Source organism: Corvus moneduloides, chromosome 1 (genome assembly GCF_009650955.1).
Source record: "Corvus moneduloides isolate bCorMon1 chromosome 1, bCorMon1.pri, whole genome shotgun sequence".
NCBI lineage: Eukaryota > Metazoa > Chordata > Aves > Passeriformes > Corvidae > Corvus > Corvus moneduloides.
Genome location: NC_045476.1, coordinates 62,677,559 through 62,703,525, shown reverse-complemented (window position 1 = coordinate 62,703,525; position 25,967 = coordinate 62,677,559). Strand labels below are relative to the sequence as shown.

The window sequence follows — 25,967 nt, the reverse complement described above, 5'->3', positions numbered from 1 at the left end:
CTACTAAGATCTTTTCTGTACTTTCTGAGGGGTTTTTTTCTCACCTGAGAGATGAGCCAGAAGCCTCAAACCTCTTTTGTACTTAATCTGTAGCAGACCCAGCCCATGCCTTAGAGCTTTTCCAGATAAAATAACTGAATTGTGTTTCAAAAAAAGGCAAAACTATTTAAAGGTGGTGGCAGGCAAATTACTCCTCCTTAGAAGACTATCCACTTACAGTGTATACTGCCAGCTTCCAAGGTTTTCACATGGGACAAAGAACACCATCTCAGGCGTATGATTAATATTTAGGCACCAAATAGGTCGTCTAGCAGCATAGCACCTGAAATAGATGGCTTTTGCTTTTTGTTGCTGCAATTTTTTTGCATGTGATTGCCATAGCCTTAATGATTTTAGCTAGTACTGAATTAGTTATTCAGATAGTAATACTCATGGAAATAGTGTGTGTGTGTGTGTGTGTACACATATACACACATATATATATCATATAAATATAAAATATAAATATAAATGTATAGTTTGTTCTAGCAATGTGTCTGTACATACTTAGCTCATTTTCTCATAAGCTAACTAATAGTCATTGTAAAGCAACATATGTTTCTCAGTAATGCTTTATGTTAGGGCGAGCAACATCCTGGCCTGAATAGAGCTTGAATTTTCTCCAGTAAAAATGAGTACTATCTTTAAGGTTTGGTGAAATTCTGGGAAAGAAGATGAAGCAATTTCTAAGATACCAGAGAATATGACATTGGATATACCTGTATGGATATATTTGTGGTTACTCTACAGTTGCTTAATAGTTATAATTAAGGGGAAAAATTACAATCCTGTTAATATTATTAAATGAGTCCACATATGATGAAATTTGACTCTCAGTTATACATGCTCTGACTTGTTTGGGGTGGTATTTTTAACCTGAAATGCTTCTTTAAGCTCACTCAGACAATGATGTTTCAGCTGAGGTTTTTTTCAGCGAATGATAGATGTGAATCATTAAATACTTAATCATCTATTAGCCTTATTTTCTCCCACACGGTTGTCATAAATTCTCACAGAAACACAGGCAGAAGCAAGTCTTCAATCAGTAGGCCATGGGGCACCTCCAGTCCTCAGATTGTTGGTGCAACTTAAAAATCAGTCGTCAGAAAGGGGAGGTGGTTGATGGAAAATATGCTATATCCTGTTGCTTGCTGAGGATTATCTGCCATCTGGACTCAAGAAAAGCCTGAATGAATTTCAGCATCTCCCTTTTTTCTTCCACCCTAGAGAAAACTGGAAGGGGAGATAAAATTTTGGTAAAAATGGGAGCTGAATTGAGGCATCAATTGGCACCCAGTGTGCAGTTCACATTTTCTCTTATTAGTTTAATTTATTCCTTGAAGTGTTTACCTTTTTCAAGCTGAAGTGAGTAGTAGAAAATAAGGTACAGTGTTTCACAAGGGCTATTTACCAAATGGTATTTACTGATTGGAAGCATAGCAGTGCAATCTGTAAAGGAGTTTATGACTGCCTAAAGAGACCAGCAGCTTGAATCCTGCCTGGCTATAATGTAGAATGTAATTTCAAAACAGTTACTTTTGTATTAACTCATAAGTTTTTATTGCTTCATAAGAAAAAGATAACATCCTCCTACAGTGTTTAGCTCCTCAAGGAGATAAACTCCTGTGACCTTCTCATGTGCTGGCCATCTTTGTGCAGCCTTCACTGGTTATAAAGAACTCATACTCCAAAACACACTGTTGGGAAAACAAAGGACGGACCATGGTAGTAATAAACATGTCATTTAAACCTTACAGGAAAATGAACATGGTTTATTCAAACATCCCTTCTAAAGAATAGCTAATGATAATATTTTAGTAACACAAAGAGGGAAATCTTCTAATGCTCCCATTCCTGGGCTCTGTTCCCACCAAAGGCAGCAGGAGCTGCACATACAGATCCAGAGGGTTTGCAAGTTGAATAGCATCTAATATGGAGTTGAACAGTTTTAAAAAACAGGAACTGGGCTCACTCCAACGCTTACAGTCTGCATGTAGTGAAGTGGTGTTTTCACTTTTCATCTCTTCCTTTTTGTTTCACAGTAATGGTGCAATCTCCAATTAGAACTCACCCTTTGTTAGCCGTAGTCAACGACGCCTCATCCCAGTTTGCGTTTTTTCCTGTGAGAAGCGTGTCAGAATTTGGGGGCACTAAATATACTCCTTTGTTGGTGAGCTTGTCAAGCACCGCACTGTGTTCGCTTTCCCACCAGGAAGGTCAGGCCGCTGGGGGGCCGCTCTATTTTCTAAAATGATCCCTACTGTCTGTCCATGCTGTCTGACAGATTGAAACAGTTGTCTGTGTCACTGCTTTCAATGCTTTTTAAATGCCTCACTTTCCTTGAAAGACGTAAAATATGTAGGCAGTGGGGAGAAAAAATGTAAAAGGAACTATACTTTTTCCTGCTTAAAGAAGTATTGGGTTTTCTTTTCTAAAGTAAACTTAATTTTGTTTAAAATATAAGATGATTTAGGAAAAAAAAAACCCACCAGCTAATCTGGAAGATTGGGTAAGTCACAGCTTACATATTCTATTTCTGAAACCTCATTTTAAAACGAGGGCAATAAAATTATTAAACACACATTCATTCAGTAGCTGAAGTGAAATAGTAAATTTTCTTTGTTCACTTGTATTTCAGTTTAATATATTTTGATCTGAGGTATGTATAAAGCCTGAAGAAATTGGTACTATGCTGAGCCTTCAATAGTCTCCAGATAATTGAACTAATTAAATCTTTACCAACATTTACACAACTCCAGCATTCCTTGGACAGTGGTTAATTATTGCATGAACATGGCAAGCTTAAACTAAACAGATGAAAATAGAATCCTGTAGAATGGGTATTGAGTTTATTCTTTATTCATCTTTTGATAAGGTTTAATTAAAACTGCCTCTCTCCATTGTAGTGAGAATGAATGTGCTTGTTTTCTTAGTGAAAGCCAAATTATTCACTTCAGCCATGGTTCAATAATCAAAGCGTTTGCAAAGTTTTGGGTTATATTGTAGCTGTGGAGATATAATTGCTGCAATTCTCTATGAAGGCTTTATCTTTTTATTACATTGTCTTTTACTTTTTCCACTTTATTTAGTAAATTAGAGCATCCATTTTGTGATTCACTATTTTAATGTGCTTTAAGCAGGGCATTTTTGTCAACAGGGAGTGAGCTAATGAAAATAAAATTTAAAATAAAATACTGGTTTTAATAATTGGAAGGCAAAAAGTAGTTTCCAGACAAATCTATACTCTGGTCTTTTAGAGTAATACACAAAGTAAAATTTGAGCACATAGCAAAAGCTGTCTTTATCAAACGCTAAATATTAATAAAGGAATGGTCATTTCTTTTTATGACAGTAACAGGAGGGTGGATATGGTGACTCCCCATGCTTATACAGTGGCTAATTGATCACTGAGCAAAAATTGTTGAAAGAAACAGTGACAGCTCATAAAGTTAGAATACATAAGATTGTAAAGTTACTTGAGCTGCTTATTTGTGTATGAAGTGCAAACTTCAGCACTGGTGATACAATGCAAAAAACAAATCCTTGAGAGTTGTGGAATTTTGAGCAAGAGCAATGGGGTATAGCTGAAGGGGAATGAGAAACATTTGTAAGTAGGTACACACACATGCAGAATGGTATCATTTGTGTTGCTATGGACTTGCCTTTCCACTTGGAAAGTTGTAGATCTGAGCTTCAACTCTCTTGTTGCATTCTTTGAGAAATAACACAGCAGGTGGGAAATGGATCAGTGTTCATTTTAAAAAAATGTGTTCCACTCTCTTTTCATACAGTTCTCCGTGTGACTTAGATGGACCACCAAAAGGGTCATAGGAAATGTTGCACAGTTTTATTTGTATTCTCGTGTCTCATTCTGTTGTGTTTTGGAATGACATCCTGGCAGAACCTTGGTTTCCTGAAAGACTTTTCCATTCGCATCTATAAAACATTAATTTCACTTTCTATGATTTATCAAGCAACTATGCCATTGTTCTGTCTTGGGCTCACGTTGTCATTAGGGAATTCCAGGCTGGCACAGCGGTTTTGATTTAAGGGAGGGAAATGTGTTTCCTTTTTATTTTGTTATTCTAAGAGTTGTTTCTTTTAGAGTGAATTTTACTGGGTAATAAAAAATTTAAGACTATGAGTGCACCAAAGGAGAAAATAAGTTGAGGAGGGAGTTTCTTGAACCATGGAGTTGGACTTAACTGGTAGTTCTTTCTCCTTTTTGAGTGACAGTATTGTGCTGGGTGCACATCATGTGAATCCAGAGCTATTTGGAGTCACTGGACAAAAGGGTTGTCTGCTGGAAAGCTGTAGTCAGAAATGTGTTTCTTATGTTCTCTGTTATGAAGGAATAGCCTGAGTCCCAGCTGATGCTGTTAAGATTCTGTAGGTGCAGCCATTTATTTAGACTTTACTGAAGTCAAGATTTGGTCTGTTCTGTTTCTTGAGGTATGGGAATATACCTGGTCTGGAAGAGGGGGAATGCTCTGTGTTAGCCCTGCCTCAAGTGTGTGCACGTGATCAGTCCTGTTCTGATGGTGGAAGTTGTATTCCACTTCCCTGCTGACAGAAATTCCCTCCTAAATATATTAAATTAGGTATCTCTGAGACCAGAAATCCCCTTTAGTTGTTTGGGGTTTTTTGTTCAAATAGACCTTACCTATTTTGTGAAATTTATTTTTATTTGGCATGAAGAAAATAGATATGGAATAACTGTTAATTTATCTGAGTTCCTTTGTGCTACATTTTGTCTTTTAAAGGACTGGAAATCTGTTATTCCAGGAAATAAATTTCTGAATTATTGTAAGGGCTTTCATGTATTTTCATTAATAACACTCTTAAAGGTTTGTTTACTGCATGAAGAGATTTTCCAGCATTTACTACAATTATGCTATGCTTCCACAGTCATTGACATGGGGTCTGTGCTTTTCCAGCAGCACAAATTTGGTCTGGATTGAGAATGGATACCTGATCTCATTTGAGGAGAGGACAGTAGCTCCATGCTGGTTACTGGGAACCACCATAAAGCCTGCTGGTTCAAGGTTAACCCATCAGCTTAGCGGTTTTTATCAGATTTGAAACAACAGAGTTAGATTCTACTGGGTCATCACGATTTTCACTCAATCATAGGAGCTTTAAAGCTGGATTTGTAGCCTTGTCACACATACTTCTGTCAATCAGATTTTCCTGAATTCTTAACTGAAAAAAATCATCTTCCAACACTTGGTTACATTAAAATAATTTTGCTGGATAATTTATTTTTAAATTGTGATAATAATCTTGAATCAGATAGGAAAAACCTGATGTCCTGGAAATTAGAAAGGATTTCTGTCTGGGGTTGCTGAAAAATCTGCTTGCTCAAGAGATCAGAATCTAATCTGAGTGGATTGAAAGATTGGAAAGTATCTTTTTTAAATGTGAAGAGATTGTTGCATGTTCATTATTTAGTAATATATGTAGGTTAATACCCATTAGCATTTTTGAATATGGGCTGTACTTCACTTTGACAGCTTTGCATAACATCCCTACAGATGTCTTAACTTAGTGAGATTCTTAAGCACTTGGATAACACCAGGCATTCACAAAATGCGTGTTAATGTGTTTATTATGGAGCTTCCCAGGCTTCCCCCAGTAGTCCTTAGGTAAAGCGTGCCTTCTGAGGAGCAAGAGGACAGACTGGACTATCATAACTCTTGACTGCATTGATTCATTTTGACATAATGTGATTAATTTTTTTAAATCTAATTATGAGACTTCTTCCTGTTTATCAAAATTGCTACATAAGCAAGAATAATTCTGCTTGCTTCCTTAATTTTTTTAATTTGGCATAAAAGCTACAGGAGAGCAAAAAGGTGATTTCCCTCAGAGCAGGCCCATGTATAATTTACACAGCTACCACAAAGAAATCCTAATGACTTACACCTGCCAGACCATTATTAACTCACCTCTAGCCACAACATTTACATAGTAATGTGTTTTCATCTTTGCCATCAACTACTACTTGATCCAATACAATCTCATGTTTTCTTTTCTTTATAGTTGCTATGTCATGATGATCAGTCTGTGTATTTGCTGTTGACTTTGTTTTTCCTTCTTCTCAGGAAGTTCTTCATTATCTGCAGAAAGTGGCTGGTCACTAGCCTGAAGTGCACAATAAGGTCTTGACACTGCAGTGTTTAAAAATCTACTATATCCTTGGCTCTAGAAATTTTGGTCTTTGTTTAGGAATGTGTCCTGTGTATTATGGAAGAGAAATGTCATTATTTTACATTTGTCTTAGGCTCCCCTGGCTCAGAGCAGGGCTAAGTTCAGTCATGTTAAGTGCCATGCAATAGTATATTAAATAATGCTCCTTCATGCAGAGATCTCAGGCCATGTGTTCAGCTTTGCAGACTGCTACCCCCCTCTGCACACAATCTGTTTTTATTGAGGTAACTGGCTGGCTTTTCCATTCAGGATTCATTCCTGCCTGTTCAATTATACTTAAATGCTCCAGTCATATTAATTTGTAGAAGGGAGTCTTGATTAATTATTGAATTGCAATATCTTAAAAGAAATTCTGGGGGCCTTATGCAGATAGATAGGAAAACAGCATATAGATAAAAAGCATATTGCTTTAGGAGTAATGTTAATGCACAGTTTCAGACAACCCCATGAATGCATATTATTAATGGAATTCATATTATTATTGAGAACTAAAAACTGAGACAGAAGTAAATTTGATTTATTGAACTTTCTTAACTCTAATTACGTGAGAAGTCTTACAAAAATATAACCAAATTTTTAGGGCTAGAAAATATTGCTTCTAGGTTCCCAGTGTAAAGACTGCTCACTTCCTCATCTCTCTCCTTCAACGAAGGGAGTCAAGGTCCAAGCCTCTATGCTGATGCAAAGAAGAGCTGCTTCTGATGAGCAGGAGAGGTGGCAGATGCAAATATTTTTGTCCATTTTTTTGAGAATGCTGTCAGAAGTGTCCTTGTATCTGTAGAAGACAAGGTAGCCCTGTTTTAACTCCTGTGTTAATGAGGCTGTATTCATTGTTTTAACTATATTGGACTTGAGCCTCTACATGAGTAAACAGCAAGTGATGCCATTTTAGACACGTTAAAGAACCATATGCCAGCACCAAAGGGATGAGGTGCACAAAGCTTGAGTAAAAACAGAATACACAAGCATGCCTCTGATTAAGTCATGAAGGTTCACAGTTAGAAGGATATCCATTTCGTTGCCTCTTTATTTCTCTATCAAGTCTTTATTATTGCAAATATTTCAGTCTTTACCTATGAAGAGATTTGGGCAGCTGACCAGTAAGATAATACTAAAAAGATTTCAAACTCAGGATGCTTCAGCGAACTTTGGGGAGTTTTCCCCCAGAAAGTACCCAGAATACTTAGTACTCAGACTGAGCAGTAGCCTTGCCCATTGTGCACGGTTCACTGCTAGAAAAGAAAACAAAATAAAAAACCCACCAAACTAAACCAACCAACCAAACAAGTTAAAGAAAGGTCCTGTTCAAGTGAATAGCATTCGTTTCTGGAAGAGCTGGGAAGTTCGAAATGAGCTGGCATGTGGTAACTAACGTGACACCATGCAGCTATCTCTGATTGCCATCACCCATCTCAAAGGGTCAGAATCTAATACAGATAAGCAAATGTAATGACAGAAAAAAGCACAGAAAGGAAGATGACCTTATGATAAACTTGGATGCAGAGTAGGCCTTTTCAAAGGAACAGGGCAAAACAGGCTTTCAAATTCAGAAGCAGAGAAGTCATGTTCTGATGTACCGTGGAGGCTGCTTGACAGAGGACTTCTTAAAAGACAAGGCTGTATATTTTGCTGTCACATGAAACTTTGTACAGGTTTGTCTGAGTGATTTGGCATTAAAGGGCTTCAAAAGATTGTTTCTCTGAGTATAGATAAACTATGTTTTTGAATATATTTGAAACCTGTCACTAATTTTTAACTGCTCCTCAGGCCAAAAACTTACACCCCCTGCCATCTCCCACCAAATCTGCAGATACCATTTTCTTAATGAAAGGAATCCAGAAGTGGGAGTCAAACCTTTCCATGTTCCTTGGGGTTTTATACAGTGTTTCATCATCCCAAGGAAATCTGGTACTCTTAAGTGAAGAATCAAATCTCAAAGCACTGCACAAGTAGATGAAATCTCTTTTGCACACTAGGGACCTTTTCATCATAGTTTTGTGTTTCAGGGGATTTCACAACCTTTACTTGAGGGAAACAAATATTCAAATCCCAGTTAGACCAGAACAGAGGAAATATGCCAGGTTCAATTACCACTGGAATTAGCAGCCTATGAGAATTTTTCCATTCGCATCTTCACCATCTTTTTCATGAAGTTTTGCGTAAGTTGTTCGTGGGATGTGAGAGTGTAGAAAAGGAGTGACCACTTTAGAACTGATCAGAAGATAGGATCTCCCAAAGGTCTCAAAAAGTGCTGTAGTCCTGAGCAGCATGTTTCAGGTGAAGTCTCTCAGTTTTTAAAATCTTCATTTCTATGATTTCTATGAATTTTCTGAAAGTGAAAATCCACCTGCAAGTATATTTATATTTATATTTATATTTATAGTCAATCTTTTATGAAGACAGTAAATTTGCAAGAACCATTTCTCTATTTTTTATTATGAGTTCGAATTAGATTAAATATATGAAAAGCGTAGTTTTCTGCTTGGTGTTGAATGTCATTCATTCATACACACAAAAAAATAAGCAGACAATTTATTATCCATTAAAAACAAAATCAAATGAGCAGAAAATACTTTTGAAATATTTTATATATATATATATATATATATGTGAATGCCACAAGAGAGGTGGTGATGTCCCTTGATAGGTAACTTCTATGGATGATGATAGCCAAAGAACAAATTAGTCAGTATGGACTGTATTTTCTGTCATTCCTCTGTTTGAAGCTGGTGCAGTGTAATAGTATTTCACTGGCTGTGGCACAGACTACAGATTTTCTGGGTATTTGAAGCTCTGCGTAAACCTGCTGACTGCATGTGGAATGTGGATAGCTTTGACATTTTCAAATAAGTAGTATTCTAGATGCTGTGTAGCTTCGGGGACTTCTGACATATTTTATCTATTTCTTTGTCCTTAGAGATTGCTGGATAGGAATGTGATTAGCTTCCACACTTACTAGCTCACATGCTAAACCCATGCCCAGTCTGTAGCATTTTTAGAATACCCTGTCTACAAGATGTTGCAGCCAACTGTCGTGTATTGTGTCCTTGGTTATGAGGCACTACTTAGTATTGGCTCTCCTGTTTCCTTTCCTCCTCTTTGCTGTTCCTTCCTTCTGTAGGTGAGGTGGACTTTTTCTCAGTCCCAAGCTCTATCTCTACGCAAAGAGAAATACATTGGGAGAAAAAGTTGACATTTGCTGAAAATTGCAAAGAATGTTTCTACTCAACATTTTTTTCACCTTTGCTTCACATAATGGGACACAGATTTTACTAAAATAATACAAAGGTTGACTTAAATCACTGATACTGCCTGCTTTAAAGAGGTAGAAAATTTTATCTCAGGAAATCAGCTGTGCAGCACAGTGGGAGGGTAGACCCAGTCTCCATTTGTGTAAGAAATGTGAGTTCTGATTCTCCTCACACTTACTGCAGGACAGGGAGGAAAAGCTGTATCGAAGTCAGTGAAGTTGCACCAGTTTAAAAATAACATGAGGTGAGAAAAGAATCAAGCGCCAGGGTGTTTCAAAGCTATGTGCTGAATCACTGAATCATAAAAAATAGGGCAGGAAGAGCCTCGAGAGGTCATCCAGTCTATCCTGCCTTCCTCAAGGCAGAATCAGCTCTATCTGTGTCATTCTGACAGATGTTTGACTAACCTGTTTTTAAAAACATCCAATAATAGTGATACCACCACCTCCTCTGGGTAGCCTGTTCCAGAGACTCTCTATACTTATTGTTAGACATCAAGAAAGACTTGGCTGGTCCTGCTGTGGTTCGAATCCGTAGTTATTTCTGTTTGCTGCAGCCACAAAGACCAGTTGAGTTTGCAAAAGCCATTTTAAATTTATAAACACTTCACAGGATATCCTGAGTTGGAAGGGACCCACAAGGACCATCAAGCCCAACTCTTTCAGTAATGTCCTGTACGGGGGTTGAACCCAAAACCTTGGTGTTATTAACACCATGCTCTAACCAACTAAGTTAAACTTTGGTCATCTGTAAATTATAAAGTGACTTTTTTTTTCAGTCTTTGTAAAGTGTTTTGGCTTTTTGAACTCTGTAAGACAGTTGTGGAGGACAGAGGTTTTTGTTTGGGATTTAGGAAAGGTAGACTGAAAACTGAAGTTACATAGGAAGAGGCAAATTCCTACCCAGCAGTGAGACCTTCTTTGCACAAGTGAGTGGATGCTCTTCCAGTAGAAGGAATAGTTTAACAATATAGACCTAAAATAAAGTCACCCTTTCCAAGGGTGTTCCTATCAGAAAAAAACTGGTCTTGGGGCTTTCAGCAAGCAAATTGATTAGGGTAAAATAGTCAATAGGATTATAAAATCGCTCTAAATCCCTCTGTGATGGCTGTCCTTCAGATCAAGGCCATGGTTTCATATTAGTATTATTAAGTGACAATGATTTTTCACCAAGAGTGTACAGACATATGAGGTTTGATTCACATTGTAATGTAGCTGCTCTGAAATAGATTCACATCTAACACATAACACATATTTGGCTTACTGTAACCATAATTCCTGGGAGTAAGAGTATTTGATGGTACAAAGTGATGTTTCTCTTCAAATAAAGGAGAAAAATATTATTTCAGGCAAATGTTTGATTATGTAAAAATAAGGTTTTTAAAATGCAGGTATGGTCTTTATTTCTGTTACCAAATTATCCTGATTTATCATGAAGCTTCATGTTAGGGATTGTTATCCTGCCATCAAAAGTGTAGAAGATAAAGTAAAACCTGTTTGCCTAGTAAAAGTCTGTAGCGACCACCTTTGCATTACCAATAATTTCAGGTATCTTTGGTTCTATCTTCATGCTTTTCAGCGTGGTTCAGGAAAATGAGTGGTCCAGTGTCTACTACTGAGCTAAAACTTGTTGGGTCAGAGTAGCACCTACTTTGTGGAGCAGACTGCCCCTGATTCTCAAGCTGAAATGTACCAGCTTAGCCCTGTACCTCTATCTAATCCTCCTTCCTACTACTTAATGCAATGAAAATATCATGCAGAAAAATTAGCAGTTTATACCCATCTCTTATATTTACACTTGCTTGATGTACAATGATGTATTTTTTTTTAAAGGAAGAGTAAACCTTTTGAATGTCAAACAGATTGTACTACCAAGATGTGTCAGTGCAGGCTGTACAGATCACTTTGTTGTGTCCAGTCTAATGTAGGTTTCCTTCATTTTTTATTTAAAAACTTCATCAAGGGCATATTTTTTATATCATTACAAAGAAAATAATCTTACAGCTTGGAAGAGATTTTGTAATTCTCTGCTGGTTTGTCTGTTTTGCTCCATGCACATTTTTCATCTTGTTGGCCTTACTGTACAAATCTGTAATGAAAAATATTGATTGACTCTTAGAGTAGGGGATTGCAATGTCATGATTTCACACTCAGTTGTTGGGTAACAAGGCTCTGTAGTTTTTATTTGGAGAGGCCAATTGCAAAAACAAAAATGAAGAATTGTGTTAGCCCCAGCTGCCAAGGTTACAGAGCAAGCAGCTTAGAGGGCTCTGGGGTTCCAGGCAAGAGAGGGGTTGTCTCTGCCCAGCATGTAAGGGATAGAGCTAGACAGACACTGTTGTGTGAAAGATACACACTGACACCAGCAATTCATAAACCCAAAAAATTACAACATTTTCTGCTTATCAGTAAATGGAGTAGACACTCAGCTGTGTAATTAACCCTTTAAATGTTTGGCCATGATGCAGCTCTTTTGAAAGCTCTTTTCTGAATGCCTCCCTCATAACATCCTCGGGATATCTTGGGTGCCCAGGTACTACTGGCAGTCCGTTACATAGTACAAAAATACTTAAATATTTCATATATCCATGCTAAGGAGTTCTTACATTTCATGCTTAGTTGTTTATAATATATCTTTACATGTGCCACCTAAAACATTATACTAAATTCTCTGAGCTGGTATAGCTGCTTCAGGTAGACATCATGGAATATATGAAAGGAAAGTAAGCCAGATACCCAGCCCTTACATGGCTCAATTTCAGGTAAATCTATGATTTTAATTGATGGAAAACTGTTCTAAAAAGTCAGCTGTCAAAGTTGCCCAACAATTCCAAGCTTTCATTTTATCTACATATAGGCTTTATGAGGCATCAAGTTACAAGTTACAGATAATTTTAGATAATTAACCTCTTTATCTTTTATTTTATTAGTGTTCTGTTTTAATAATCTGCATTTTAATAGAGCCCTGTGTGACTAAGTCTTAAATTGTAAATACAAATTTGGAAGGCCATCAAACTCTGCATACCAACAGCAAAAATCATTGCAGCTTTAAAAAACAGTAGGAAAACAGCAGACAGCTACTGCAGTGATGCCGAGCCAAGATGAAATAAGCAGACCCATGTAACACAGTTCACAGGTTTTTTTTCTTTTTTTTTTCTCTTTTTTTCCTTTTTTTTCTTTTTTTTTCTTTTTAATGGAGCTGTGTCTGACTTCACCCTCTCTGGGTTTTTAATCTCTGTAAGACAACAGCCTTATCAAAGTATGCCACTTCTCTCTTGTCAGGCAAAGTTGTATATGGTGAGTGCATTTTTAACCCTGACCCCAGTTCCTCCCTCAAAAGAATTCCACATAATTCTTCAAAAGACACTTGTAAGGTTTCTTGATGCACAGTTCTTCAGTTTAAACAGCAGCTGATTAACTACAGAAGCAGTCAAAATATAGGACAGCACGGATTTGTTCCTTCAATCTGTCATTGCTACATGGAAGGAAATTTGCAGGCACCTGGGCTATGTGTCCAAAGGTATTTTTGAGTGAAAAAGCTCCTCTTGGTGTTTGCTTTGCCCTGGCTCCCCAGGAGGAGTTACTGTCCTTGTCTATCTCTTGGGTATTGTATTTGTATATTACTAATCATAGTAAATTAGGAACATCCATTAACTTAGGTTAATATTCATCCACATACATTGTCTTCTTTTGTGGACTTTCCTGAGGTTTGGTAATCTTGGCTAAATTTAGTGATCAATGTAACCAGTATTTCCTTTTTCAGACTAAGATTAATGCCATTATTTTTAACACACCTTAGTAGGGCATTTTCTTACACAACTGCTGACACTCACTCTGCCTTTACCTTCATCTGGTGTTACCCACATGCAATTTTCCTGTAATTCCACTCTATCAAGATGCTGCTTTCTCATGCCATTTGGGTCCAATTCTGACATTTGAAAAAGTACATTTAGTGCAGCACACTTCCCCCACCTCCCCAGGGTATCTGATCTACCATGTGTATTTGCTTGCTTGTATTTCATTATCACCTACTACTCACATTTGCATTTATAAATCATGCATGAAGTTCATTTGCAAATCTGCAGACCTTCTTCTTCTGCAATACCCCATACTGTAGTTAATATCCTTCAATATAAAATAAGCTACTCTTTTGTTGCATTGCTTAATATCATATATGATATTTCTAGGGTGTGAGGGTTTTTTTTCTTTTTAGAAGGCTCGCCAAACTGTGTGAATATTTTTATGACCATTCTTAGGGACTGGGGTAAAAATGGCCATATTTATCACAGTAAATGCTTGTCATATTCTGCTTTTGAAAATAAAGCTACTTTTAAAAAGTATGCATGCATAGCTGAAGTTCTTATGCCCACACACATTTTCCATTTGTTTCATACTTGCATCACTTAAAATCAGATGAAAGAATTTTTAGAAAATACCTACTTGGAAAGTTTTAAGTCATTACTGATATTTTTTCAGGTCAAATTTGAACCTTTATGCAAAATTTTTCAAGCACCAGAATGTATTGCTTGCCCTATCAGATAGATAACTATCTGGTTAGCTGAGCAGAAACATCAGGCAGTATGTTGTTTCTGATCCTGTGTTGCAGAGCATATTGTTTTCCTTTTAATTAAATTGTTCCGTGGTGTTCTACCCTTAAGATTGTGTGTGCTTGCATTTCATTATCACTTGTTATTCAAACTTGCATCTCATTTGAAATTTGCAAACCTGGCAGGTTTTTTCCTATCTTTGCTATAAATTATTACTTCATTTCCCATCTCATCTGTTAAGAGTGCAGCCTATTTTTAATGGTGTTTTCTCATGTGTAATGTTTCTTCAGCTCTGGATTCAGTCAACTTTGACTTCATTTCCCCCCACAAACCTTGCTAGATCTCCATGATTTTATTACTTTTGATTTACTTTCCTTATGCACCTTCAATCCTGATTTGCTGTTTTCCTCCTGCTGCCATAAAGCACTTCTGTTAGAAACTCCTCCTTCTGGTTCAAAATAAATGAAAAGGAAGGAAGTAATATGAGATTTATGGAGTGAAAAGTACACTGGTTTGTTTAAGAGGGGGCAAAAGTGTAGTTGGTTCCTGTCAGCAAAGAAAGAAGCTTCTAGCACATAGTAAGTTTTTACTTTATCCACTCTAAAAAGGCTAAGAAATCTGTACAGCTTATAGCAATCTGTACAGCTTGTAACAAAAGTAGGTACAATGTACTCAGCTTCCTATTAAATAATTATTATTAATCTGCTTACAGTATGTTTAAGTAACTATCAGTCTCTGCCAGTCTGCCACTAAGCTTCACAGTAAATTGCTTTGTTTTTTGGTTTGTTCCCCATTTTTCTGGAATGCGGATGAAGTTGGTCCCATTTTTTCCCCTCAATCCTGCCCTTCGTTCCCACCATGTGTGTTTATGGGATGCTTAAATTTACCCATGGAGAGGCGGAGGGAACAGCTGAAACCAAGACTCTAGATAGAAGCGGCAGGAATTTCAAAAGGAGTCCCTGAGTGCTGTTTCATTCTTCAAATGATGTTTCTTTATCAAGATTGAAACTGTCTCATAGAAAACTATTCTCATTTTTTACACTCTGGCTTTGCCAGTTCTGAAATGCAGCTGTGAAGTGTACATCTTGAATGCACGCCCATGTACACATACTTTACATATTCATTCTGAATTTACCATGCTGTGTTTTTACAGCCCCACTGCAGGCCTCTATGGAAAGACCACCACAGGAGCTGGATGCAAAGGAGAGGGCTGGGGTGTGGGCTACATGTGCTGATTTAGCCCTCATTTGGCATTGCTCTTGTGGTCTCGAGCTGCACTGAAGGCCCTGATGGAGCTTGAACCTCTCCTCCTGCTCAGACAGGAACCTGGATGAAAGCAGGATTCCTTCAGAATTGCAATGAATTGCAGTATTGCTGAACCCAGTGTCGTGAGCAGAGCACAGGGCAGGCATCTTTACAAAGAAAGCCTTTACCAGCCAGATAAGAAGTGTATGGTGGAGAGAGTGGTTCTGTTGCTGCTGAACCCAGACAAGGAGTCAAATCCTCAGGCAGAGGAGTCCGTGCCAAATGTTATCTGCCTGTACACCAAGGATCTGTCCTCCATGGGATCACCTACAGAGCCTTGGAGGCAGATTGGGCGATAGGTGGGAGGTGAGGAGAAATAATGGGTTTGCAGCTATGTGGACCAACCAGCCATTCTTCATTTCCCACAGGGTGGAAAGCAGGAGGAGGCTGTTGTCTCCAGAGCAGTGTGGTCCTCAGCTGTGCCAATTTCTATTTTTCTCACAGGGAGTGAGAGCAGACCTTGCGTATTTTCTGGTTTCTCAGTCCTCTTTTATTTGGCTCACTAGTTAGTTATTAGAAGTTTTCCTGTTAAAAAATATTTTGGGAAGAGAAGTCTTCATTATGTCTTTAAGTGGCACAGGAATTCAAGACAAAAAGACAGATTTCATAAAATGTCATTTTTAGGAGATAAAATTTTAACCTGAAACCAGAAAAAGGCACGTGATGGAAATATTTTTTGTAGCAAACACCTCTAATTTAAAAATTACAAAATATATGGATAAAACCTGTCTGCGTAGAACCAGATTGTAAAGATCAACATTTACATGCATACCTCAGGACTGACAATAAAAATGGCAATCACATTGCTTATCAGTGTCCTTATCCATTTAAGGAAAATACTTGTATATAAAGTCTGCGAACACTTTATTTAATATTCAGCAAACATTTTATGTTGGCAGCAGAAACCACATATTATAGGCTTGTGGTTTGAATTATGGTTACAGTGCAACACTGATCTTACAGTCGTTTGGCTATGGAGATTGTCCTCTCAAATGAAAACCAGCACCATTTTTTGACAAATATTATCTGGCACCTTTACATTGCTGTTAACTGGAAACATAAATGCTTGCTCAGGTGTCAGGTTCACTGAAACATGTAGACTAACATTATGAATGGTATCACAAGAGGAAATAAATAGGAATTTAGGACTCTTTCTCAGTTTTTCAAGTATTTTTTCCTGTTGAGAAGCTTCTGGAATTAAGTGGTGGGTTTTTCCTTCATCATTTAATCTTTACTACAGTAACTGTGAGGAGCATGGGCATGATGAGAATTTAACATGATCTGTCATCCAGAGCTATCTTTAACTCAGACTCTTCCATATATAGGAACATTTGCCTCAACCACTCTCATCCTAGTGTCCTCATAAGCGCGAGTATTCCTTGGTGTGGGAGGAGAGGAGGTATAATGGGAGAAAATATGCATAAAAAAGCTTCTTTCTCAGCTTTGCCATATAAGTAGAGGAATTGACTTAAGCTTTGTAAATTGCTTCCAAGTCTTCAGTCTGTCTTCAGCTTTCACTGTTTCACATTCCTGAGAGAATGGCTAAGCATGCAGACACCTCTGGCTGGGGAGGCGCTGTGGATGCAGTTTGAGTCACCCACCTACACTGGAAACCATCAGCCAGTTCGATAAACAATGAAAGCACTGTATAACATCCATGATAATGAAAGGTAATACCTGGACATCTGAGATTTGTTACACACTACTGGAAAATATTAAATTACTATTGATAGATATTTTTCTTTCTGATGACTAATTTAGAGGCTGTCACAGATGACCAGAACAGTTCTCCTTGTTTGAATAGTGCTGCAAGATTTTTATCTACTATATACATTTTATGCACATTCTTTTCATGAAGTATTGTGTTTTACTCCAGAAAAAAGCAATTTGTAGGACACATATTGGTGTTGAATCAAATCATGGGATTAAGATATTGATTAGTCATTATTTTCAAGGTGTTAATGAACTCCAGCTCCAAAAGTATCAAAATTAAGGATTAGCAGGAAAATGCATACAATTAAATATGAAATTTAATGTAAAAGTACCTGTAGATAACTACACTACAACTTTAAAATAATGTTGTAGGCTTAAGAACTACATTTCTCAAAAAATAGCTGAGTGAGTTCACAGAGCAGGTAGGTTATCCTGAGTACTCTCAGAATCTCAGGGTTAGCTGCCTCCCAACCTGAAGTTTTCAAGGTACCTACAAACATGAAAACATCCATATTGAGGTGGACTATAAGTCCATCAAGATGAATATTTTGTTCCTGACAGTTGCCATTGGCAAGTGGAAGGGAAAAGAGCAGAGGATGACACAAATACATAATAGTGTGTTTTCAGTCTGCCTCACAAGAAATCTTTGGTGTAGAAACTACCAAAGATTGAATCCGGAGGGTTTTTTTATCACATAACCATTCCCACATCCTCTACCAAACCAATCTGTTTCTATTTTTTGTCTTCCTCTGACCCACTTAACACTCTGGGCTAAGCTTTTCTCCAGTACATCCAATTCTGTAGGAAAAAAACCATGTTTTTGAGAATAAAACTATTTGTGGATAATTTTTACAAAAAAAATATTTAGGGTAGCAGCATAAACCAACAGTACTGAGTGTTCATACTTACCATAGGCATAGGGCATGTCCCTGAAAACACCTGAATTTTCACTTGAAACAGTGCCACGATTTCACATCTTTTCTGTATGATCTGAATAATTACTGTTTTCTGATGTTTCTCATCCATGTTAAACAAGAGAAAAGAAGTTCCTCTGGGCGTGTTTTCTCCTGAACTAAAAGAAAACAAGCAAAATTTGTAAAACGTGCCAAACCCTTTCTCACTGTGGTCCTGCCTGGTGATCCTTGACTGGGGGAGTGAAAAACAGAACAAAGGCAAAATGTACTTCAACCTGCCACTGCTACATGTACAATGAAGAGAATATTTTTATTTAAAAGACAGCAGCTGAGTGGCAGTTATTTAATCCATGCTGCTTGAGGGGTGGTGGGAGAAGGGGTATTTTTGTGAACACTCTTCAATGACTCCTGTGCAGCTTCATGGTCATGGCTCCAGCAGAAACCAGAACTATAATAATAACATTGCAATAGGCCAGAGTTATGTTGCAAGCATTTTCAGAGTTATACTTCACAGTCACAACCAGTTTGATTGCTTCCAGACCTAAGACATTTAGTTTGTTTGAAAAAAATAATTTAAAAAGACAACCCCCCAAAAAACCCTTTATCTAGCTGAAAAGAACATTCATGTTGAATAGTATGTATTCATAAATGTGAATTTGCATTCTATAGACTTTAATTAACTGTCCCTTTTTTTGGAAGTATTATTCCTGTTGCTGTCATCAGCATTTGTTTTGTAACAGTGCAAAAGGGACAGTGAAGTGTGCTAAGAAATCCTCTTCTCCAGGGACTGAGAGTAAGTTCCTTTGTGTGAAACTTGTCGCAGAGATGTGTGCACGCACCTAGAGGACATACTTAGCCTTCAGATAATCCATTGCATTTATACAATTTAGTCTGCCTAAAGTGTATGGGTGAAAATGGAAATGTGTGTGCTTGTATACTCAGGAAAAAAGTGAATTATATGTGTAAGTGAAGTGTAAATATTAAATATTTGATCACATGCATTTCACTGCTGTCTTTGCATAACCTGCCTTTTTTGTTGCCTTGCTGTTGGTGAATTACAGAACCATCCCTGTTTGTGATGGTAACACCTCTAGCCTTCAACTTACCACTATACTGACCAGGCACCATCAACTCAAATGCAGAAGGGAATGAAATAACTCACAAGTAATCTAAAGTTGCAACTAAGTGTTTTGTTGGGGTTTTTTTTAAGGATGGAGACTTGAGTTCCACACATACTAATATTTCCTACCCATATAGTTGAAAGCAAACAATAAGCCCATTTCAAAGTGTGGAAATTCCACTTATTAATTGCTTGTTCTTGACCACATGAAGTGTTTGACCTCGACTCTGAGGCATTTCTGCACAGACAGAATTGCCATGTCTGGTCCCAGACTGAATTATTTAGAAGCCATGTCTCGAGCTGTCAGCCTGCAGAGCAGCTCTGTCACTACAAGACTTTCTTTTCCTTACTACTCTCCCAGATATGCAGCAGGATTTCTTACCAAAGCAGAAGAGCAGATAGGGAAACCAGTGGGAAGCAGAAGATGAGAATGCAAAGGGTAACAAAAAAAGAAGGGAAAAATGAAGACCCTGGTTCTTTGTTATTGTTTAGGAATGTTTAAGGATGTTCCAAAAAATTTGTACATGTGTGCAATATTATCAACATTTTTAGAAAGAATATAAAATCAAAGGTTTAGCTTTCTCCTTGTGTAATCAGTACATGTAGAATTTTTGCCAAAGCCACAGCAAACATTCATTTGTTAAAAACACACAAGAAGCACAAAGAACTTTTCCAATGTATTACAAAGATTAAGATTGCTGTGGAAATATTCTGCTACATGCAGAATAAATTATTGCAAATACTATAAAGGGAAGGAAAGACTCTTTTGCAGATGGAGATTATTTTGCTAATGGCTGTACCTCTATTTTGAAAGCCTGAATATGTTTCTCCTAAAGATCTCAGTAGGCCTGGCCTATATGTGCATAAGTTTTTATTTATTTTGAAATTAAACAAGTGCATAAATTCCAGGCTCACATGGAGATTCCTAATCAGCAATCCTCTCTGTAATTTTAGAAAAGAAATTATGGGAGCTTTGTGTAAGAAAACAATATGCCAAGTAATGATATCATTATGAGATAATTGCAAGTTAACTACTTTAAGCTAGCTACTGGTTGCCCTACTCCTGTAATATGGGTCAATAATTATATATGAAATTGTTACCAGCATAACATAATAATTATAACCAGGATGTTTTTAACATAGAATTATTGACAAGTTCTCAGTTTTCCAGTTCTCTAGCCTAAAATGGAAGCTTTGCACAGGGCTGTGCTCTGAATCATCATTCTGGTCACTTGAAAAGCGGAGTTTGTAGTGGTGCATGTTGTTAATTACAGCATTTTGGATGTAATTATCATGCTTACAGGATGACTCTTGGGGCCCACTGGTCTGCAGGTATTTATTATCTAGCTGGCTGACCTATCCAGTGGAAAAATGGTTATGCCCCACAGAAAATAAGGGAAATAGTCATCTATCATGTGCCCAGTAATGTTGCAGAAGAAATTGTGGAAGTTGGGAATTCAGGTACGCAGACTTAGGGCTGTCTGTGTGTCACTTCTTCTCAGCTCCTGCTGTGCTCTACAAGCTGTAGGAAACTGATCTCTAACCTGTGAATAATGCGAGAAGAAGGAACTGATGGGAGAAAAATATGTAATGTACCATGGTTTTGCAATAGAGTATATGGCAAATAGGATTTCAAAGTGAAATGGGTGACAGAACATCTCATAATTCTGGTGGAAAATTCTTTTTGAGATATGTTTTTCTTATGACTCTTTGCCCCTTCTATTTTGTCAGGAACTTTTCTTTTCTTAGAAAGATCAGTCCTTAGGATTAATTTTTTTTTTTTAAAGAAAAAGCAGTATTCCTTTTCTTATAAGAAAATAAGATAGCATTTGCAGATTAACTTTTTTTTCTCCAAGACCATGGCTTGGAAGAGCAATCACAAGGCTGAAAGCCATGGGAAACTTTCCACTTTTTCGTATTTCTGCCACCAACTGTCCTTAATCGTTTTCATTTATTCAGACATGTACAAAGATAATTTACTTAAGATTGAGAAACCATTTGTAAAGCAGGTGAAGTGTTATTTGACGGGTAGACTAAGACAGGCAGCCCTTATGTGATCCTCTCTGATCATAAGTACATCGCTTAAGGCAGCAGGTGCGTTGGTGTTCCCATTTGTGGGAGGGGGGAGCATTGGCGCTTGGGCAGTAATATTGATATAGAAAACTGCAGAGACAGAGGGGCCAAAGTGGGGGACCAAACCCAGGTCAATGCCAGTGAAGCTGAGGAGAGACCTTGGCACTGCCAGGGGTATTCATCCACATTTGTTCTTCAGTTCAGTCTTGGCAACTCTTGCCTGTCCAGTGTTAGGGGAAGCCTTTCCCAGGAAAGCAGGAAGAAATGGTCCTGCATCAAAGATTTTCTGCTTAAAATAAAACAAAACTGGAGAAATCCAAAGAGACAAAGCCCATTCATGCTGAGCTCTGGTGGCTCAGAAACCTCTCAGCAGCTCAGGTGTATTTGGGCCAGTGGTTAAGAAGAGAGGGTTTCAGTGTGGGAAGAGCTGAAGTGGAGGAGGATGCCTTCAAGTGAATGTGTGTGTCCAGGAAGATTGGGTAATGACTGGGTGAGGGCAGGATAGTAATTGGCTGTGAAAAATAAGTGCAAATGCATGTGTAAGTGAATGCCAGGCATGAAGGATTTTGTGAGGAAGAGATTAAAGGGCTTACTGTGCAAGTGAGTGTTGGTATTTATGGTAAGGAGAAAGGGAGGTTTGTAATTTACTTGTGCTTAAGGTGGTAACTTTTTTTTTTGAGAGCTTTGCAATCTTTGCCAGGGTCAGCAATTTTTAAAGTGATCCCCATGAACAGAAAAACTTCCGAACTTTTCAGAGGAAATTTGAAGGTCACAGAGTCCTGCTGGTTCAGATATTTGGGATGCTTTAGTCTAAATCACACCATGTGAATTGTTTCAGCAGCTCATACTTCACAACTGTACAGTTTGTAATCAGGATGCTTCCTCCTTTTTTATTCTTTGCACCTACATGTCTTATTTTCTGTTGCTGAAAGTGATTACCAGTAATTGTAAAATTGTGCAAACAATTTTGAAACAGCATAAAACTGTTACAGTGTCATCAATCCTTTGACTTGGTAGACATATGTAGTTTGATAAAACCTTGTTGCCTGAATAGGTCTGCTAGCTTTCAGCTTGCACAAGATTGCTAAAATAGGAGACATTGTTTAGTGTCTAGTCATCTCATTTGTTGCATATTTCAGCCAGAATAAACTCTCTGTTGCCCTACCCATTTCCTTGTTCCCTAATGCAAGATGTCAGGTCGGTAACTTGTTCTTGTTGTTTTTGCTGTTGATAAGCATAAGTTTTGTTCATCTGGTGGAAGCACCCTAACAGTGAGAATTAAAAATATCTGGATTCTGTGGATTCTATACAACATGACATATATGATATTCGATGTCGTGTAACTGTCCTCTGAAACAGCCAGATCTAGGGGAGATTTGTGTCTACCCACAAATCAGAATTATTTGTTTGCTACCTATCTATCTTTATTTTAGGGTTATCTTAAACACAGCTATCAATTTCATAAAAGTTAAGTTTCATGAGGAGATATGAAACAGAATTTCATGGGAAACTATTGACATATGTATACAAGGACAGACATTTATGTATATTAGCGTGTAGGATTCAGGAAATGTGAACATCTGGTTTCTCTTAATAGTATTTTCTACTATTTAATTAATAAGAATTATTTTGATCTCATTCATGTCTGACCTGAAGAATTCATGAAATCTAGTTCTCTCTCAAGTCAACACATCTCCACTGTGTATACATATTTGACGTGTCTTTGTGAACTTAGTAAATCCATCTATTTGAAAGGACAACGTGAAATTCTGTATTAAACCATGGTCTGCTACACACATGTCCATTCTCCTTTTATTTTCTTTGAACACAGAGCACAGTAAAATGTATTGTACAGTGTACCAGTTTGATATCACTTTGATAGACATGATGTGACCTTATATACACACTCCAATGTACTCTAATCTGTGGTCTCCCAGCTCCCACTCTGCAGGATTTTTGCGATGTTGATGGAACCCTGTGCTTTCACAGAGCAGCTGCAGTGACCCCTCGCCCTGCTCACTGCTGCTGACAGCTGCCTACCATGTGTAGAGGAAACCTCACAGACTAAAATCTCCCTCATAAAGCAAAGATCTTTAGATAAGCATGCAGGCCTGATCATGCTATTACTTTAAAAATAAATAGTTTAAATCCAGAACTTTTGGTGTGGTGCTAAAAGAGTGGTAGCTAAATATTCAAGGCATTCAGCCTGGTAAAAATAATGGATATGTGACACAGTGTCTCCTTTTAAAAACAGAAAGAAGAAAACTTCAGTATAAACAATGAAAGGTATCCTAAGTGTAAATAATCTGCATAAGAAATGAGTTAATCTGTCTGTTAGGACAGGTTTGACTTGCTTAACAAGGCTCATCAAGTTCTTCTGGTTTATGTTTAAGAGCAGTGTCATAACAACCTGAAGTCAGAAAAACATGCATCCAATAATTCATGTATCAAATGAGAAAAGTTTATTTCATCTGAATTGTAACTTTTACCCGCACTGTGTATTTACTTCTATCAGGATTTTTATTTAGGGAAAAATAAAACAGAATGAAAGCAAGAGTTTAAAATAAAAGTGAAGAACAAAGTTGGGTGCGATGTTTAATTTTCTTTTAATATTAAAACTTGAAATAATTATTAGGTAAAAGCAGGTTGGGATTGTACTTTTTAAGGCATTGCTTCACATACAGTACCAAGAATTATATCATTGCTAATGTTTTCCTGCTGAGCTGCCGTCATCTTTTGTCTTGCTGTCATAGTGTTACATTGATGTACCTTCCCCATTTGGGTAGAGGTCATTATCCTCATGCCCAGCTGCATTGCCTCTGCTGTGCAGGTTAACTGCTTGAGGTCTTTTATCTAGACAAATGTTTTACCAGCGCTTTTGCTCCACGATGACACAAACTGCTCCTCAGAGGTCAAATCCTGATGCATTAGCAATGCTGTGATAGCATGTTCCCTGTATATTCACACACTCATTCAGAGACCCATGGGAGTTAAGGTATCAGCCTTGTGAAATAAATAAAAATAATTATTGAAATGTCCTTTATTTTCAAGACTTTCTTCTCCCAAGTAAGTACTTGTATGTTGTCTTCGTTTAGTATTTGTGTCACTGTAAAACTGGCTTGTCAAAATAATGACATTTTACAATCAATTTTGACAAATGTATGGTAATCATAATAGCCAATTTTTTTCCAATAAACTGTGTGCATAATGAGCTCAAATCACAGTTCACACATTTTTTATGTGTTAGCTAATTCTATCAATATCTTCTTTTTAAATAGTAGCTTTGAGACTATTAGCCATTCCCTGGGCATTTCTGGTAGTTTCTTTCTGTGCATGAGTGATAATCAAGAGGCAAAATAACAAGTGAGAAAATGCCCTAAAGCTTGCTCAGCTAGGCTCAGATTTTACAACATCTAGTTTTTACTATCAATTATAGGTTAAAAGGTCTAACAAGTACATTTCACCACACTCAGAATTTCAGCCTTCAGCATTCAGATTTTGTCAGCCTTGTCCCAAACAGGAAAAGATGTGTACCAGAGCTAATCCTCTGCTTCTCTTCATAGGAATTTGAATGCATTCCTTGAACTGTGAAAGTACTTGGTAAGACCTTGCTGAACAAAAGTGATGAGCACTGTAATTTGTCATACAAATTATGCTGTTCATAAAAAACTGAATTTAGGAACATAGCTGAAAAGATACTTGGCTTTAGGGATGTGACTACTGAAGCAAATGAAGCTACTGGAGTGCCAGTATGGGTACTAGGAATCCGTCTCTCAATCTGGACTAAATTTCCTTTAAAATCTAAAACTTTTAAGTTAGAACGACAGAAGCAGGACCAAGGTCACTTGCCTTCCCAGAGATCTAAAAGGTATCAATGCATAGTAGGATTTCAGTATTTACTGCTTTAGCTACAAATATTTAATTTATGTTGAAAATACCGATACAGAAATTTAACTCAGTAATTCCCATCTCTTCCTGTCTCCCACTGGGAAAACCACACTGGCTTCAAACAAGCTCTGTGTGGGTATTGGCCTCTTTGCATGGAGCCCCTGAAAGGGTCAGGGCTACAGTAGTAAAAAGAAAAAAAAGGTCAGTTTTATCCAGGTGTGTGCATAAAAGCAGAAATATATATATATATATATATGTCTATATAGGTATGTCTGGTTGCCTTAGAACTTAAAACAAAGTGCACCTCTGAGCTTTGGAGCCAGGGGTCATGGGTGATAGCTGCAGTCGTGTTAAGAATACATCTGCTGCACAGAGAACCTCAGGGAGCACTGATGTTTGAATGAGCAATATATTCATTTTTTGTTGGTTAGAATGGTTAGGATTTGGGGCTGGTTTTTTTTAAGTCGATCTTATTTAGCAGTACATACACAAATGTCTTGTTTGTATGAAAGCATTGGGAGCCAGAGAAAAAGAAAATTATTCTTCAGTCTTATAATTCTTCAGAATTATGGTTTAGGCCTGGCAAAGACTTAGGTTTTGGGACCAGTTTCACTGTGGAGTGGAGGGAGATTTTCAGCTGAATAGGAGCTGATTCAATTAGTACTTAAATTAATGAGTAATATCTTTTCACTGTCTGCTGTCCCTACTGGGGATTAGGCACGGTCTGCCAGGAAGGATACAGGGCTCATCTGAAGTATTGAGGCAATGAGAATGCAGCAAGGGTATAGAGAACTGGTATTTTTATTTTTCAGATAGGGCAATTAGTTGCATTAGCTTAATCACGTCCACATAGCTTGGCTCTCTATGAAATTTTCTGCTTTGCTATTAAAAAACGATCAAAGACTGAC

The 25,967-nt window shown here is 37.5% G+C and overlaps 1 protein-coding gene across 6 annotated transcripts in view; it reads left to right on the top strand.

The window, feature by feature from the left end:
• CDK14 (cyclin dependent kinase 14) overlaps positions 1-25,967 on the top strand; it is a 320,374-nt gene that overhangs the window by 272,078 nt on the left and 22,329 nt on the right. The window contains exon 16 of one of the 6 annotated variants that reach the window (XM_032112542.1): positions 6,144-7,941. The exons of the other annotated variants lie outside the window; for them this stretch is intronic. The gene's annotated coding sequence lies outside the window, so the exon portion shown is untranslated. Of the gene's footprint in view, positions 1-6,143; positions 7,942-25,967 lie in introns of those variants that run through there. 6 annotated transcript variants of the gene reach the window in all.